The following is a 15,191-nucleotide window of genomic DNA, read 5'->3' on the forward strand; positions in this document are numbered from 1 at the left end:
CTTCTGCTCCCCGTGACCCTGACCAGGATAAGCTGTATGGAAAAAGGATTCATGGATGGATTGTAGACTCCTCCAAACTAAAGCCAGGCTGTCTCCGAACTTTCTGTGCCTCCCTTCTCCAACCCAACCTTCATGTGAGGCACGTAGTCGCTATCTAACATTTAACCGCGAGAGAAAGACTTGCTTGTCAGTATGTTTCCTGCGCGGCTGCCGTCTCATTCTCGTGTCAAACGGGCACAGCCGTAGCCGAGGCTCTGGGATGACCCTGACCTGTCATTGTTGGACTCCTGACACCCTTCCTCTCGCCGCGAAAAATCTCTCCCCTCCGCGTTCCCTTCTTAGGCTTCGCTAACAGGTGATGGCTCTCTGCTCCTGCATGATGCTTTTTTAGCATCTGAAATGTCAGCAGCGCTTTTTTTTTTCCCCCTCCCAAGGCGTCCATCAGAGCTTGTTCATGCTGACAAGAGAGCCATTAGGGGCTTGAAAAAGGGCGTTTTCGCCCATGTCCATCTGCTATTCACTTTCAGCCTCTATTGCGTGATGAAAGCTCATCTTATTTATTGCCTGAATGGTTGTTAATCACAGCTCTGTGCAGGTGCATCATGACCATGTTTAATCATCCTGCAGAAAATATACAAGGACACACACACATACGCGCGCACCCCCGCACCCCCCCCCCCTGCAGAACACAAGCGTTCCCCTCGCCCATGATGTAATGCTACCAGACCCCTCCTCTGCCGTCTCTCACACCCTCTCCTTCCCTTTCGCCGCTTTCTATTGGTGACTCCAGTCTGCATCTGCTGGATCAGCACACACACATGCACTCACTTTACACACCGGTAAGAGGAGGAGGAGGAGGGAGACAGGGAGGGGGGGTGGGATTCCGTCGCCACTGCAGCCTCCACTCACTCCACCTGGCTGCCGTCGCCCGCACGGTGAGTTCCATCCTTTTTATGATACATGACAGCGGGTGGCGTGGCTCGCACCGAGACAAAAGGAAGCTGTTACTTTGTCATTCAGAGATGGTTAATGAAGTGGACTTAAGTGGGATCATCGAGCTCGTTGGCTCGTGCGTGCGCGTGTTAAAGTCCTCTTTAAAAGCTGGCGTGCGCTCAAGGCTGCAATCTGGGAGGTATGTCGGTCACCTTGTCGGGAGATAACGCACGCTGAGGCTGCTGATGGCGAGGCTGCGTTAAGTTCCTGCTGAGGAGTCAGGTGATGTAGTTGGCTGGGACTCCTGACCAGCTGCACAATGAAGATGCATTGGCTACAAATAAAGCTCTGACACTGTCATTATGTGGAGAGTGCGCGCGCGCGTGTGTGTATTCGTGGGTGCGATATACGCTTTGCTCCTCCTTGTCCCCGAAGTCCACGGAGCTCATTCACTGGTAGGCTCAGCGGGATTTGAAAAGCGAAAATGAGTTGTTTTATCGTGACCTCAACCTTTGAATCCCACAAGAGCAGAATTAGTTTGACTTTATTTTTTCATTCATTTGATCGTGTCTTCAGCTTTTGAAACCCCAAAGTGTAAATGTACGTTTTAAACTCACACTTTTAATCCTAAAATGGAAAAATGAGTTTTATTTTGATTTGTTTGATTCATTTGTCTCATTTCTTGTTGTGTATATATTCATCCATCCATTTTCTTAGCCGCTTATCCTCACAACGGTGGCGGAGAGTGCTGGCGCCTATCCCAGCTGTCAACGGGCAGGGGGCGGGGTACACCCTGAACTGGTCGCCAGCCAATCGCAGGGCACATGGAGACAAACAGCCGCACTCACAATCACACCTATGGGCAATTTAGAGTGTCCAATTAATGTTGCATGTTTTGGGGATGTGAGAGGAAACCAGTGTGCCCGGAGGAAACCCATGCAGGCACGGGGAGAACATGCAAACTCCACAGACTTGGCCGGGATCGAACCCGGGACCTCAGAACTGTGATGCCAATGCTTTCCAGTTGAACCACCATGCCGTCTTCTGTATATTTTCATGTTTAAATTTATTTCATTAAATATTTCATCATGGGCAGCAAGGTGGAGCACTTGGATTGACCGTTGGCCTCACAGTTCTGAGGACAGGGGTTCAAATCCCGGCCCCGCCTGTGTGGGTGTGATTTTTACCATGACGTTAGTCTTTGAATTTCATCTATTCATCCATTTTCCGAGCCGCTTATCCTCACAAGGGTCACGGGAAATCTGGAGACAGAAAATCAGAGCTAAGGACAATTTAGAGTGTCCAAATAATGCATATTTTTGGGATGTGAGAGGAAACCGGAGTGCCTGGAGAAAACCAACGCAGGCATGGGGAGAACATGCAAACTCCACACATGTGGGGCCAGGATTGAACCCTGGTCCTCAGAACTGTGAGGCCAACGTTTCACAGCTGAACCCCTGAGCTGCCATGAATCTATGACATTTTTGATGTCTGATGAAAAAAAATATTCCCGCATTTTGCAGGTTCTCAGTATCCAAAAACCCAGTCAAATATAAATAGGTTCTGAAAGTTTGACCCCGTAAGAAATTAATTCTCGTTTCATTATTTGTTATGAGGATACTTTTCAGTAGCCATCCGGGGGGACTTGTATTCAACTTTAAAAGCTCTGCTAAACTCCTAACAGTAATGCTAATATTATTACGATTTCTTTTTGCCTGGTCTGCTAATGTTAGAGACCACAACAATAAGGTTAATAGTTGCCATGGAAACGACAGAGACGCAGCTATCCGTCTGACTGACTATTGTACCCTCAAATTCATTCTGAAGCTGCTACTTCAAAGTCAAACTTGCGTACTGTTTGACTGACACGTAAGGCAGGAAACACACTGTTTTATTTTACAATTTAATTTTGAATTCCAAAGTTTCACAATAAAATAGATGACATGCTTTTGTAAAGATCTATTTGTTTTATTTTTTATTTTTTTTGTTTTCCGAAATGAGTCCGCTTTCAAGACCTGTCTCATTTAAGTGAGCGACTGTACACTCCACTGCCGTGGCAATGGCGAGTTCGGCTTTCATCACCATGACAACTTGGGGCAGAGCCCTGACTGCAGTTATCTATAATTGAGCCCTGAGTGGGAAAGGTGACAGCCCCGCCCATGAAGACTATAAAAGGCTTTTTAATGATGGTGGCAAATTCCCGATTCCAGGAAAACTCGATGCAGCTGTGCTTACCTTTTGCCCTTGACAAACTAGCAGGGGGGGATCTGGATGTTTCTGCATGAGAGTGTTTCAGACAATCTAGATCAAGCCTCCTGCGTCTGTATTCACAGCTATCAACATATGTTTGTGCCCCGAGAGCTCTGGCTAATAGAAAAGTGGTAATTGAGATGTTCTTTGGTGACTGACATGTGCTTTAGGTGCCTTTTTTTTTAAATATCAAATCATCTAAAAATCCTTTAAATGTAATGGGTAACTTTCTAAAATAAGTGTGTTATATATTTTTTTTTATTACAATGTATTTATTCATGTTGGAAATGAAAAACGTTTTTGCAGAGAGTTAATGACTTGCAGATACATTTTCAGAAATATAGAGACCCAACTATTCGTACCCAAGCCGTGAAAAAGCCATGCTTTCCCATAACGTGGAGCTTTTAAGATCCCGCCACTTCACGTGGCTGTCTTTGATTTTCCCCAGTGAGAGGATCCATCATTTCAAAGAGCTATCAAATCAATCTGTAGGGAAGTTTAATCCATCTGGAACCGCACCAACGCTCTATTCTCCACGCTGGATAATCAGCACACAGCTCTTCAATTAACCAGCAAACAAATTAGCTTCGCTGCGCCTTTCAACTTGCTCATTATTGCCAGTGATTGCAACCATCATCATCATCATCGTCATTATCATCGTCATCATCATCATCACATAAAAATGCAAAACATATTGAAGCATTTCATTTTTGGATGTCACAAAGGTTATTGATCACTGATTAGTATGCGACTAGGCTCCAGCACTCCCGTGACCCTTGTGTGGATAAGCGGCTCAGATAATGGATGGATGAATGGATTAGCATGCAAAACGGTGCATCCTGCAGGGGACAAACAGTCTTATGTGGCAGTGGCTGACAACATTTTCTGCACCGCAGTCCATATTTCCCGTAAACCAACATTTTGACGGACTAGCACGAAAACAAAAGCAAAGTATTATATTAAAAATAATGTTCAACATTATGCTGGATTTAGTTCAGTTGTTGTAGTAGTGGATGTGGGTGGATGTGGATTACTGGGAGCCCTTCACTTATTACTCTCTGACAAGCTGGTCCCATTTTAGGGTAAAATAAATAAATATATATATATATATATATATATATATATATATATATATATATATATATAAGAGAATAGGCAGCATGGTGGATCAGCTGGAAAGCGTTGGCCTCACAGTTCTGAGGTCCCAGGTCAAATCCCGGCCCACCTGTGTGGAGTTTGCATGTTCTCCCCGTGGCTGCGTGGGTTTTCTCCAGGCACTCCGGTTTCCTCCCACATCCCAAAAACATGCAACATGAATTCGACACTCTGAATTACCCCTCGGTGTGATTGTGAGTGCGTCTGTTTGTCTCAATCTGCCCTGCAATTGGCTGGCTACCAGTTCAGGTTGTACCCCGCCTCCTGCCCGTTAACAGCTGGGATAGGCTCCAGCACTCCCCGCGACCCTCGTGAGGATAAGCGGCTAACACAATAGATGGATAGATAAAAGAGAATATAACAAAATTAGTTTATTTCAATTACAGTACATTGGAAGATCCCGAAAGTCACAATAACCTAACATCTTCCAGTACGCCTGGTAATTCGATGGTTTCTTTCCACTGTAATGCAGTTTCCAGTTGACGACATGGAAAGCATTCTACATCAGTCGAGAGTTCTTGGGCTGACTTCTTTACATTTTTTACAGAATCATTGCTTTCGCCTCAGCTGGTCGTGCCTAGCTGCTAACGCTCCAATTTACCAGCACAACTCCAGCAAAAACAATCCAGATTGGATTGACACAAAACAACCAAAACTCCCGGCGGACCCTCGCAGCACATCACAGCACATGACTTGGCTCATTCAATACTGCAAGCTCTCTGGCTCAAGTACTCACGCTGAAGTGCTAGCACTACCACTGCTGCAAATGCCACCAGGTCACTCAATTCAACTCTGTGGGCTCTGATCGTAGAGAAGTGAACTGCAGCTACAACTGCAAACAAATAGTTTGTTCGTGTCAATTGAACCACGGTGTACCTCAAGCTTGCTCGTACATGATCTCAAATTTTGGTTCACGAGACCAAGCAAAAAATCCATCTAGTTTATAATGTGACGATTAGGTTTTTAGCCCTATCTTAAAAAGCTCTCCAAAGATGTTTGTTTTTTTAAGTCTTTTTTCTAGCTTGTATACTTACATTTTTACTTTCATAACCAATGTCAGAGGCACAAGTAGATGCACTTGCTTATTCAAGATAAAACTCCTTTCAAACTTTAATGATCATTAAAGTATTCTGCCTTCAGTCTGTCTGTGCAGCCCGGTACCAATTGGCCCACGAGCCTCATCTTAGTTGTTGGAGGCCGCTGTTGTACAGAGATTAGGGTACAACTACAACCTAATAAAGCAGCAGGAAATGGGGGCTTTCGGCTCCTCGGAAGGTTAACGTGTGCTCTCCCTGAGACGCTTCATTGATTTCTGACCGCTTTGAGACCAGTTACAGTCCGTAGGAGACACGCTGTCTCCATGGTGACCTTTTAAAAGTAGAACCAACACTTGATGTTGCTGCTGTACTTTGCTGGCTCCCCTCCTCTCCCCCATTTATCCACTTACATTTTCTTATTAATGTCGTGAGTGAACTTGGGCATATTCCAAATGACTTTGGCAAAGATGTGGTTTACACCTTGGACTGGTCGCCAGCCAATTACAGGGCACACTGAAAAACAAGCACTGAAACTCCATTCACACTTATAAACAATTTACACTTTTCCTGTATGTTTTTGAAATGTGAGAGGAAAAAAAACCTGAAACTTCACACTGGAAAGCTGGAGTTGCGATTCGAACCTGAGGTCTCAGAACTGTGAGGCAGACATAATAATTACGAGCTCAGCGTGTAGCTTGAGCAGCCTTCAAGTATGGAAAATATGACTGTTCGAGCTCCCTGGTGGATAACCGGCCAAGCAGCTGTTGAACCAGTTTTGTATCTCGACTAGAGAAGTTCCAATCACCTTGATCAGGCATTCAGGCTGCTAAACTGTATTAACTCTGTGAGAGTCTCAGCTCGCCTGTACATGCCTCCGCAGGATTTTTAAACGAGGCTTTTATCTTATCTGATGGCTTTTTGGCTCTGAGCACAGATGCCACGACTACAGTACGCTCGACGCGTGACAATGTGAGGCCCACTTCTGGAAAAAGCTTACGGAAAAGTCCATCCTGGAATATCTGTTCCATGAGCGGAGAAATGGACGACCTCAATTTCCTCAGCTTGCTTGCGTTGGAGAAATGCAAAATCGTCTTGGGACAGCTATTCCTTAAAGCTGAAGTGTCGTGAAATGGATGATTTTTAGTATGTTATTAATGAAAAAATGGCAGCCGGTGTGGACCCATCCGTTTTTTTCACCACAAAACATAATTTTGACATATATGGCTTTTTGTAACTCCCGCCATGAAAATCCTCCCAAGGGATTTGTTTTTGGGAAGAAGCAGGAAGTGACGTACAGGGCAGGAGCGCCCTTCAGCGGACTCATTTGTTTCTGTTAGTTTTACCTGCGGGAAGGTAGCTCGTTGTTCCTTCGTGTTAGCCAAAATGCCGGCTTCTTGCATTGCTGGATATTGGTCGAACACTCGGGAGGATGGATTTACCCTTCATAAGTTTCCAAGAGACCCGATTCAATCTGAAAAATGGATTGCACAGGCGCAAAGGATGAGAGCTTCGTGGGTCCCAAATGACAGGTAGGTGTGTATACAGCTACTAAATAAAAAATAATAGTTTGGGGCGGACCACGTAATCCATCTCTCATAACGTAACAAAAAATCCACGTACGTATGACAGGGGTGCTAAATGTGTCAATGCCCACGTCGGAGGGCTGCTGCATCGGCTCGCCAACGAAGGCTCCCGCGTCGGGCTCGCGAACGGCGGTGGCTATGAACAACGCTGCCGGCAATGGCGCACTCAGCCGCGTGCGACGACAATGCCGTAAAGCGCCCCGGCTCGGCGCCGCGATGAGCCACCTTGGTGCCACCAGGGCCGCGGCATTGTGATCGCTTGTGGTTGAGTACGCTACATGCTGTCATACTGTCGGGGAGTCTGTTGTTAGTTAGAAGTGATCCGCATATCATCTAAATAGTAATCTTGCCCGGGACACTTCACTCGATTGTGAGATGTTCTCTTCTTCTAAAAGAGCTTCCGTGTCTGAAGGGGCGTGTCCAACCTACAGTTTACCTTACAATTACTTATACAGTACAAAAATATTTAAGTCTTTGTCTTAAATCAACAGGATTCTTACTCAAGTAGTTCTCCTCCCTCAACCCCCCTGCCCCCTATAATCATCAATCGTAGAGTGTTCCATCCAGCCTAACGATTGAGAAGCTTGGTCCAGAAAGACATTTTTTTTTTAAATGAATGGATGAAATAAAAAAATAAAATAACTGATGAGAAAATAAAGCAATAATAATGCTAAAATTCATGAAATCATCATCAATGGCTGCAGGCTTTCTTTCCCCCACGCCAACCCCTCATCCCATCATAACCAAGCCTCACAATAGCGTTTGTCGGCAGCTGTGCGGGACCTTGACCTCTGCCCTTTTACGCAGGCTGCAAAGTAACAAAGAAAGTGGGAATATAAGTCTAAATAAACGTAATGTATTCGTCACGGTCTCATTAGGGCCCGCATATGGCTGACGTCACGACCTTCCAGTCTCCAGGGCAAAAGCATATTAAGATGGCGATAATTCATATTAATGCCACATGTCCCACTGGGGCAGAGATTGTCTTTTATTGCTGATGGGAGAGGAAGATGAAGAGAGGAAGGGCTGCTAGTTTGGCATCAGCACACGAGCCGCTGCCAGATGGCTCTTGGTCATCGCTCCACTTTGGTGTGTTTTTTTTCACTCGCTTTGTTCGCCGACCGCACGACATCTGCACGGCAATAAACCTCATTTAAGTGTCAGCCTCTTGGCACAAACAAAAATGAGTGTTTATGAATGTCGAGAAACGAAGGCCAGCGCCACGAGCTAGTGGTTGGCAAGTACGGTTCACAGTTGGGTGGTTCTGGGTTCAAGTGTGGATGGTGAACCCCGTTTTTCACACAGTTGGATTACGCTTCATTCAGGTTACTAGTGACCCTAATGAGGTAATGGGAATTGTGCCACTCGGTGCTTGTAATTATGTTTTACCATGATTGATCCCAACATACAGTATATCACGGTTGCTATCGAGTAGGAGTATATATATCTATTTCTTTCTGGTTGTCCCGTTAGGGTTCACCACAGCTTTTCATCTCTTATGAACGCTCATATTTCTTGCCCTTCCTGACACAACCCCTCTGCATTCATCCGGGGGGAGAGCTGGAGCCTATCCCAGCTAACTTCAGGCGAAAGACAGACCACACCCTGAACTGGTCGCCAGCCAGTCGCAGGGCAGATATCGACACCATCTCTGAGCGGGAGTTGATCCCACGCTGCCTGCACCAAAGGCAGGTGTGTGTACCACTACATCATTAGTGACTCTGTGAATAACATATTTCTAAGCTCTGGAAAAAAAATAGTAGATTGCGCAATAATACTGGAGTGGCATCTGTAAAGCTGGTGTTTGAGCTGCACTTTTTATGGCCTTTCAATCCAACCATTCATTTTCCATAACACATAATTGGGTTTAAACAACTACAACATTTGTCTACTATATTGTGTCACTGAACGTCAAATTAAGGTTCTCGTTATCTCAGAGTTTGCCTGCGCGTTACTGGACATAACATTTTGCCAATGAAACAGGTCACCATGAGAAATCACAGGGCACATAGAAAGATGTACCTCTGGACAATTTACAGTCTTCCGTGAGCCAAACATAAATGTCCTTGAAATGTAGGAGAAAGCAAGAGTATCCTGAGAAAAATATTCTTAATTTCTCTTTATTTATTGTCTATTTCCTGGCTCAAATCAGGTTAAAGGTTATCAAGTTGAGTCGTGTGATGTTGTCATGTCAGCATTTTCGATCCCCTCCGAAAGCCTCAACGGTGACATTGACGGGCGACGCATCGCCAAATCTAGTTTGGCAAGTAGAGATTGTCGTGTACTTAACCTCAATCAAGTCTGACCTGGCTATGAATGGCTGCAGTGTAGTCCGCAGCGCGTTCGTGTGTCTCGACAATGGGGGACGTGATTTGAGCACGGCGGCACATTTGGAGTGATGTCTCCAACAATGGCGCCCCTGTCAAACGGAGCATTTGCCAAAATGGAGTCCTTTGATTTTTTTTTTTTTTTAAATGCAGGAATTGTGATTGTGAAGCTCAACCTGTCATCATTGTAATATGTGACAACTTTCACTTTCTTTTGAATTATGATTTACTTCATGATTTTCACTTGTGGGCAAATTCAACAAGGCAAAGATCATAAAAAATATCCATCCATCCTTTATCAGAGTTGATTATTCTCACAAGGGTCGCGGGAGTACTTTGAAAATAAAGTAGAAAGAAAAAAATAATCACAATAATAATATGACTAATGACTCGAAATTGCCCGTTGTCATGAGCGGGGCTGGAGCACTGCCAGGAGGGCCGTGGCCTGGTCACTGCTCTGGGCGGTGCCACCTCTGGCACTTGTCACAACTGTTGCGCATTCGGCACGTTAATTGGCCGTGTATTTATGTTGGGGTTTTCGTCACGGGCGCGGACACTGCTTCCGAAATAAAAGCCACTGGACATTACGCCTTTGCCTCGGAGTCCTGCATTTGGGTCTATCCCCGCATCGATGGCTTGCGACACCCTTAGGTGTAAGTGAGAGTGCTATTGGCTGTTTGTTACTATGTGCCCTGTGATTGGCTGGCAACCAGTTCAGGGTGTACCCTGCCTCCTTCCATAAGGCAGCGAGGGTAGGCTCCAGCACTCCAGCGACCTTTGTGAGGATAAGCGGCTCCGAAAACGGATGGATGGATTATTGAGTTACTCGAAGACACGCCAATAAATGACTGTTAGCACTGATGCTAGTACTAACGTGATTGGAGGTTTCCTGGCTGGTCCACAAGTTTTATTGACCTTGACAAAGTAGCTGATCTGGAGTTATTTATTTATAATATTTATATATATTATATTTATTCTTATAAATTACCGTAACTTTGCATTCTGAATTTTGTAGGACTAAATTCCACCCACCTGTATTGTTGCTTGAACCAGCACATGCATTATTGTGTAGTATGTATGACACATTAGTACATTACAGTACAGTCCATCCATCCATTTTCTTTGCTGCTTATCCTCATGAGGATCATGGGGAGTGCTGGAGCCTATCCCAGCTGTCAACTGACAGGAGGCAGGGTACACCCTGAACTGGTTGCCAGGCAATAGCAGGGTACATTGAGACAAATAGCCACACTCACAATCACACCTTGGGGCAATTTAGAGTATCCAATTAATGTTGCATGTTTTTGGGATGTGGTAGGAAACCGGGGTGAGAAAACCCACGCAGGCATGGTGGGTTTTATATACGCTATATATATATATATATATATATATATATATATATAATATATATATATATATATATATATATATATATATATTTTTTTTTTTTAATCATAGAACATACTTTTTTTTTAATTTCACTTTTAGGTAATGATTGTCATCGCATTTTCAAACAAAGCAAGGAAACACATTTTGTTGTTTTAAGCAGGGAAGGGTGGGGTGGGGGCTTTACTGGTGTTGAAGCATGCTGGAGACTGCAGAGTGACAAGCGCAACGTGATGTTTTAGTCTTTTTTTTTCGAGCTGTGAAAGGAGATTACATGAATGGCTGCGTCCTCCTGTGTCGAATTCTTTTGCCTTTCCCCGTAATCTCCTGTAATGCTCTTTGTCCTGGACGCTCTCCTTTATTGTTCTACTCGGCTGCAAAGCACAACAAAAGTAGAAGAACAAGAAGAAGAAGAAGAAAAAAAAGCTGTGACTTATTCATACGCAAAACATGCAGACCATTAAGACAACTTTGCCTTACGGAAAGAGGTAGAATCGGGAATATCAAGCCGAGTTTAATCAATCTCCGGATGTTGCCATCTTGAAAATTTAGCATGTTAACATAAGAAATCCTTGTTTTAGAAGTTCGTTAAATCCGTAAAATAAAGCCGAAAGGGTTAGGTGCGGGCATCAGTGTAATTCCACTCACTATGTGAACATTTCAAGCGATATCTGTCAAATCTAATACAATTTAAATTTAATTGTCACCCGTCAACATGAGTAATTGGCAGAGTCAGTGGAGATAGGTTCCAGCTCACCTGCCAACTGAGTGAGGATAAGCAGTAGAGTATAAATGGGCCGGAGTTGTGGTGTTAAACTGGATCAGATCCACATTTGGTGTGAGATGTGCGCTCTTTGGTGTACGGTAAATAGACACACTTGACCTGGTGAAATAATAAACATATGGCAAATGCAAAAAATATAATATAATAAATATTATAAATGAAATGATTTTGGTCATTTGATCATTTCTTATCTGGAAAAAATAAAGACATTAATAATATTGGTATATCCATCCAGCCATCCATTTTCTTAGCTGCTTATCCTCACAAGGGTCGCGGGAGTGCTGGAGCCGATCCCACCTGTCGGCAGGCGGGGTACACCCTGAACTGGTTGCCAGCAAATCACAGGGCACATAGAGACAGACAACTGTCGCACACACAATCACACCTCGGAGCAATTTAGAGTGTCCAATTAATGTTGCATGTTTTTGGGATGTGGGAGGAAACCAGAATGCCCGGAGAAAACATGCAAAATCCACACGGGCGGGGCCAGAATTAAACCTGGGTCCTCAAAACTATGAGGCCAACATTTTACAGCTGCGCCACCGTGCCGCCACACATCATGACATCATGGAAATTAAGAAAAATGAAAATACTCTGCAAAACAAAAACAGAGCAATGACATTTCTCTCAAAATCCATTTCATACTCAGTTATACTGAGGTGACTGATGATGTCGTGGTACGCACGCCTGACATTGACGCGGGCAGCAAATCCCGCTCTGTGATGGTGGCAACGTGTGCCGGGCGACTGACTGGCGACCAGTCCAGGGCGTAGTCCGCCTTTCCCCCAATGTTAGCCGGGATAGCCGCCGGCTCTCGGCTGCGACCCTTGTGAGGATAAGCGGCTTGGACGCTTGACATGCACTCTGTTGTACAGTATTTCAAAAGCGGTGTTAAATCTGTGATATTTGTATCACGTCAGAAATACTTTCTAACCAGGTTTATAATCCGGATCTGATCCGAATTGATCTTTTAAAAGCAAATTATGAGAATTCCACAGGAAATAACAGTTACTTGGTTATTTGTCTTGGGTCTATTGATAGTTGGAGGACTCCCTTGAGGTGAGTGACGTCACTGCGGGCAGGCTCACAAGGCAAGCGTGGGTTGTGGGCGGAGCTTGAACTTTTTGCAGCCTCTGTGGAAACACTCCACTGCACTCCACTCCACTCCGCTCCACTTCCACTCACGCACACACAATCTCGGTGGACTGCATTTGAGCGACACGTCAGTGCGAGCGGTGGCGTTTGGAGGATTTAAACCTTACCTCTCTTTCTTTTTTTTAACTTCTTTTTCTCCCATTTCGAGCGACATCGGATCTTTTGTATGGATGTTTTCTTTCTTTTTTTTGGTGCTACATTTTCCAGCCAGGAATGGTGAGTAACATTTTTTTTTTTTTTACTTTGCATGGACGAAGCTGTTTTAAAGCGTGCCGAGATTTCTTTCTGGGGGTTTCTTTTCTTCTTTTAAATGAAGCAATTCGAGCATTTTCGTGCTACTTAACTTCAGGCTGACAGAAGTGCAAACATTGTTGGTTTTGCATAAATCAATATTTAACAGACGCAGTTGGGGGAAAAAAATAACTGAGAAAAAAAAGCACCTTCAAGGCTTTTACGTTAATTTACGTTTTATATCAAAACGTCATGACACGACCACGAACGTGTGCACACCAAAATCGGGCTCAGATCCAAATTAGACTCCGTTTGATAATGCGGGATCTGACCCTGCTTGGAGGTAGTTTGTTGGGTTCAAACGAGATCGAATTTCACTGTAATTTCTTGTGCACCGTGTAAAAGACAATTTTGGTCATTTTAGTGACATCATAAATGTGCACCAAATCATGATCAGATACAGTTTAAACTTGGTTTGATACGTGCACCATTTGACCTTACACAAATTAAATTCTGGACCAATAGTCTTTTATTTTTGCAAGGTTGAAAAGCCTAGTATTTTTTTTTTAATCGTCATCATCAATGTGTGGGTCTGAATTTGAACCACTTAAATAGATTTTTTTAAAAAAATAATTTATTTCGTCTTAGTCTTCAGTTTCATGCTGTCATCAACTTGTGGGTTCACATCAAAATCTGTGTCAAATCCCTCTTGAACTCGGTTTGATACTAACAGTACCTGACACAGCATACACAGTAAATTGATAAAATAAAATTGCTTCTATGGTTTAAGAACACTTTTTAAAACATTTTTAATTGTCTTAATATTTTTAATATGGGTTCACATCAAGATCTGGATCAAATCCAGATTACTATTGCTGGGCTGGTGCAAATATACATGTTTTTTTTTTTGGGGGGGGGCAACATTTTTGTATCTGTACTCAACAACGCTGCTTTGGAGAGTAAAATTGATTTTTTTTTTGTAAACAATAACTATCAATAACTGTTCCTGTCTGAAACCTTGCGCTCACAAGTATAGTACAGTGAAATAAATAAATTAATAAATGAAATAAAGTAGCGTTTGCACCACAGATTTTTAACTGGTGGGTTGAGGACTGCTAGTAAAAAATATAGATGAGATTTATTCCTATTCTGATTTTTGGGGGGGTATATTACAGAGGCGTGCGAAGTTCCCATATGGAAAACAGTAAGAAAGTGAAAAGAAATGTTATTTCCTTGTTTTCTAGTGAAATACTCTGTAGTTCAGCCTTTGGTTGGTGGATATCACAGCAAGCTGTATGCATTTGGCAAACTGCACTAAAAATATTACAGTATACTGTGCTTTTTTTCGAGGATATTTTAAAACCAAAATATTCTTTATTGTTCTCAACTTCTATGAAAGTGGGTGACGACTTTGCAATGATATGAAAATTGAAGAGCAAAGTTTATAAAACAGCGGCGAGGCCGGCCATGATGTACGGATTAGAGATGGTGGCACTGAAGAAACAACAGGAAGCAGAACTGGAAGTAGCAGAAATGAAGATGTTGAGGTTCTTTCTTGTGTTTTTTTTTAAACCGAACAATACCCCCTTCATCCTTGTGTAATTCATCCTTGTGTTAAAATTGAGGCAGCACGGTCGCATCGTGGTTAGCACATCACAGATCTGAGTTTCAGAGTTCAAATCCCAGCTCACGTGTGCCTGAATGAAGTTTCCATGCTCACGAGGTGAAAATACATTTTACGTGCTTTTTGGCGTTAAGGCTGTCCTCTAATGAAAATGTGGCCCGTGACAAAAAGGAGTTGGACACCCATGCAAATGCTGCACCCTGCCACTATGTCCCTTGACTCGAGCCCAAAGTGAGCTGGGATCGACTGGCTCCAGCTCACTCGCGACCCACTTGAAGACAAGCGCGAGGGAAAATAATTGGATGGATATTTTAGTTCATAACTACAAGGATGTTTGAATGGAGATTAAAGAGCAAACACCCACCGAAAATTTCCCCAAATGTTTGGGATGTGCCTTTCAGCCCTTCTCATATAAAAATATTTCATCACAAACTTGACTTTTTCTTCCCCTGTGAGGAAACAGGAAACAACTTTGGAGGGTTAATCAAGTTGATGAGTTGCCGATTGTGTCATTACACGGAGGAGGAGGATGATGGAATCAGACCTTGCGACGACCTCTTGTGCTTTGAGATGGCCTATCAGTGACACTGCACAACACTTGTCCTCCCTCGTTTTACTGTAAACCCAAAAACTGCAGGAAGAACTGTTCCTTGAAACACTTAAACTGCCTCCTCCTCCTTTTTGCAAAAAGACACGCACACAAATGCACATGTGGATCCCGACCCA

General features: G+C 43.6%; 1 protein-coding gene and 1 long non-coding RNA gene across 2 annotated transcripts in view; one reads left to right on the forward strand and one right to left on the reverse strand.

The window, feature by feature from the left end:
• Positions 1–10,882: 10,882 nt before the first annotated feature.
• LOC133498089 (uncharacterized) lies at positions 10,883–12,603 on the reverse strand. Its single transcript, XR_009794185.1, has 3 exons — positions 12,468–12,603; positions 11,429–11,554; positions 10,883–11,045 (listed from the first exon to the last, which is right to left on the reverse strand). It is a non-coding gene; the product is annotated as an uncharacterized LOC133498089 (long non-coding RNA).
• Positions 12,604–12,617: 14 nt separating this feature from the next.
• The window catches only part of LOC133498086 (semaphorin-4B-like), a 63,480-nt gene continuing 60,906 nt past the window's right edge, over positions 12,618–15,191 (forward strand). The window contains exon 1 of the mRNA XM_061814510.1: positions 12,618–12,826. The gene's annotated coding sequence lies outside the window, so the exon portion shown is untranslated. The remainder of the gene's footprint in view (positions 12,827–15,191) is intronic.

The sequence above is a fragment of the Syngnathoides biaculeatus genome, chromosome 3, assembly GCF_019802595.1.
Source record: "Syngnathoides biaculeatus isolate LvHL_M chromosome 3, ASM1980259v1, whole genome shotgun sequence".
Lineage (NCBI taxonomy): Eukaryota > Metazoa > Chordata > Actinopteri > Syngnathiformes > Syngnathidae > Syngnathoides > Syngnathoides biaculeatus.